Here is a 3,842-nt window from a genome sequence, read left to right as displayed (position 1 = left end):
GGAAGGAATGAGTAACAGTGATTCACTATTACACAGACCTGGGATGCTGACTCCTTCCACAGGTGGGTAGTTTAGATACCAGGGATCAAAGACATTATCTCCAACAGGAGGGATTTACACACATACCTGCTTGGCACTAACAAAATAACTGCTAAACAAAGTGAAGTCTCCAGCCTTTGAAACCTGTGCCTGTATTAGTTTGGGGCTCAGGGCTCACAGTTCCTTGGGCCTTGTTAACATTGGAGGATCCAACAAATGACTGGTGTTCTGATGTAGCCTTGAAGCAGTCAATGTAACAGTCTTAAAATGGGAACGAAGAACTGGGGAAACTTGTATGTCAGTCTACATGCATATAGTTTAATGCTGGCTGCAGTATCATAGTAAGGAGACATCTTCGTTCCTAAGCAGATGAATTCTGTTTCATAAATGTAGCCCTTTCTGGTTCTTGCCAAGCAAGCATGTGGCAGTATAGAAGATAACCTGCAATCCTGTGAGATCCCTGTGAAGAAAGAGTGAGACTACACAAAGACAGAAACTTGTAAAAACAGTGCAGAGATGCTCTTATTGCCAGCCTCAAAGCTATGTGCCCAAGCCTGTGAAGAAATGTCCCTGTTTGGGTACTAACAGTTGGCCAAGGGGTGCGTGAACAAAAAAGTTAGTCTTTTCCTCCAGTGAGATGAAAAAGGGGTAAGTGGCGAGATACACTTGCCATGCAATTCCCTTACCTGCCTGTAATGTAAGGAAACATGCAATGTATTTGGTGAGTACAGTGACCCTGGGGAAATGAGAGCTGCTGTTGGGGAATGCTACAACATGTTTGTACTTATATAATATAGAAGAAACATACTTAGAGCAACAACCAAGAAGTCTGCCATGGACACTCATTAAAGATCCCTGCGAGTGCCCCCACCTCTGAAGTGCAAGGACTCCAGTTTGTTCAGACACAGAGCTAGGCCTATGGAAGGAGCAGCAAGGGCTGCTGAACTGAACCAAAGACAGCACCAAAACAATGGCTGCTAGAGCAGAACCAGTGCCTGTGCCAAAGACAATAATTTTCATGAAGCAGGAAAGCCAGTTAATAAATCAGAATCCAGCATACCCCACAGAAACAATTCAGGAGACTGGAGGATAACAAAGTTCATGAATAGGGATGGAAGATGGAGAAACAGCCCCATTTCTCCCTGCAGCAGGGTATCTTCTGCAGAAGGAAGGCATAGCTGCTTAAGGAGTGGTAAAGTTATTGACACAGACTTCCAGTGAAGAGGATTTCTACAGTGTGATAACAGAGCCTAGGAGATTCACACATACAAGGCACATCTCTGAAGACTGCTAGCCATTCAGCTACCATTGCAGTTACTCTGCTCTAGGATCAATGACCAATTTGATTTCTGCTGGACTGCAGACCTAGCTGTCATGTAATACCAACCAAAATGATAAGCAGGAAAATCAGCTGAGAAAAATACATCCGTATGCTGATGACATGCATTGGCCAGCATGAGGCAAATGCAATTCGTAGGAAATACATTGTTCTGTCCTTACTGAAAAGTACAAAGAACAGCAACCTATTATGTGATCGAAACAGTTAAATGCTTCCTACTCTCAGGAAGGATTCAAAGGAAGACACGACCATGCCTCAGGAAAGTAGAGAGCAAAACCACAACAGCATGAAGAATATCAATGTGTGCACTTTACCTAAAGCAAGCTTATCTGGGTTCCAGCATCTCCCTGAAGGTTGTAGACATGATGATCTCCTTGTCTCTCCAGACAAATCACAGCAATACTTGGCCATTTCTCCTGACAAGAACCAGGGAACTGACCGTCTTTTATTGACATGGAGTTGACAAGACAGGACACATCTGAGAGTACCAGCAGGACACCTGTGCAGGAGCAGCAGGAAAGGGCAAGCAAGCAGCTGAGGGTGGCCACAACACAGGTGGGACAGCACCTTCACCAGCAAAGCACAGCCCCACAGTGCTTGAGCAGGCCAGAGCAGTGGCAGTTCAGTGACAGCCAGACAAGGTGAGGTGATGTGTCAGTGCAAGACCCCATCCAAGGAGTCCCAACAGGAACAGCAGAAGACAGGATCAGTGCTGGTCAAAGGACCCAGATCAGTGCTTCCCGGGGCAATTAAGGCCAATTGGTGCCCTCAGGGCAATTAAGGCCAATTATTGCTGTCAGGGCTCTCTCTAATAGCATCTAGAAACAACACCCCTGTTAAGCAGTGAGTGTTTCAAACTTTCAGTTTGAAAACCTCATGAAATGAGAGATGCTGTTGCTCGGTTTATAATTCAGAACTGTGGTGGAATGCCAGAACATCCCCACCACATGGTGAGGGTGAAGAGATTATTGGAAATCTTATCCAGCACTCTATCAAAATAGTCCCAGAAGGTGAAAGCCCTGCAGGACTAAAATAGAGTTAGGTGTTGACCCCTTTGTGCCACTTGTGCTGCCTTGACTGTCAAGCCTGCAAAGAAGAACAGATCAGCTTCTATAGCTATCTATAGAAGCTTATGCCAACTTGACGAGGAAAAGCTAGTGGCAAGACAAGCCCTGGTCATATAGTGAAAATAGATGGTGGCCTGCCACTGACATGCCTAGAGTTCATGATCATACATGGCATTAAAATGATAATTTCTGCAAATGACTGGACCCTTAGAAACTGAGATATATTAAGGATGTGATGGGAATTCAGGAAATTATGAGAAGGGACAAGCAGATTCTGCCTACACCAGTAAGAAGTGTACAAGCCCTTGTATTGGATCACAAACAGTGGGTACATCTACTGCGTTTCATGCATAAATTTGGATATACACTTAAAATTATCTCATGTGCTTTAAATCAAAATTATCTCATGTCATCAGCACACACCTAAGCATCACCTGCCTTTAGTGCATGCAATGGGAGGCACACTGTTCCCAGCCTGAGGCTGCCACCCTGATTTTTGTGTACCCTCACAGTGATACCACACGGACAGGTTTGGGCGGATAAATCTTCTGTTGGATCCTTATGGTGCCACACACTTCAGGAGCCCCTGGAGTTTGTAGGTGGCCCAGGGCTGGAGCATCCTTGTAATGGCATGATTAGAGGAGTCACAGGCTGGTGGTGTACGCCCGTGGAGCACAGTGAGGGGAATGTGCCACAGTTTTTGCTCATTTCTTGAAAGTACGTAGCCTTAACGAAAAAGCACCATAAGAGTAGCCAAGGAGATGCAGAAAGGCTTTTGAAAGGAAATCACATGGAAGACAACAAACCTGAAAAGCTGAAATTTGTGGCAATTCTTAAGAGATCCCTAAACTGGTGATGGCTGGGAAGATCCCTTTCTGCTCATTGTGTCTTTGCATTCTTCCCTAGCCAGCTGCTGCTGGCCACTACTGCAGGCAGGACACTGGCTTTGAACTACATCTCATTTGATCTCGGATGACTCTGCTTGTCAAATGTGTGAACTGAAAAAAAGTGTAGCAGTTAGCAACAGAAAGAGCTTTAAAAAACCCAACCCATCTCCAGAAAGGGCCAGAGGGGCTGCTTGTTTTCCAGTGATAGGATCATGAAAAGTCACACAAACAAGGAAAATGGCACCGAAGGGAACGGAAGAAAATCAGCAGAGAGCACACCCAAAGAAACAAGAGTCATGTACAGAAATGGGAGAACTTAGTTGATTCTGCTATCAGCTTGCATGATGTTGGGAAGAAAAAGCTGTGGGAGCAGCAAGGAATGCAAAATGGAATCAGCAAGAAGAGAGAAAGTGTGCCCTAAGAACAGAAACAGTACAAACAATGGGTAAGAGAGGGATTGGAAGATTGGCAAACTCAAAAAAGCAGCAAAAAATGTTCTTCCTAGACTGG

At 45.0% G+C, this 3,842-nt stretch overlaps 1 long non-coding RNA gene across 1 annotated transcript; it reads right to left on the bottom strand.

Annotated features, from left to right (window-relative positions):
• Nucleotides 1-413: 413 nt before the first annotated feature.
• Nucleotides 414-2,836, bottom strand: LOC106037495 (uncharacterized). Its single transcript, XR_001208069.3, has 3 exons — nucleotides 1,693-2,836; nucleotides 726-775; nucleotides 414-499 (listed from the first exon to the last, which is right to left on the bottom strand). It is a non-coding gene; the product is annotated as an uncharacterized lncRNA (long non-coding RNA).
• Nucleotides 2,837-3,842: the final 1,006 nt, after the last annotated feature.

Source organism: Anser cygnoides, chromosome 1, assembly GCF_040182565.1.
Source record: "Anser cygnoides isolate HZ-2024a breed goose chromosome 1, Taihu_goose_T2T_genome, whole genome shotgun sequence".
NCBI lineage: Eukaryota > Metazoa > Chordata > Aves > Anseriformes > Anatidae > Anser > Anser cygnoides.
This window is presented reverse-complemented; position numbering and strand designations above follow the sequence as displayed.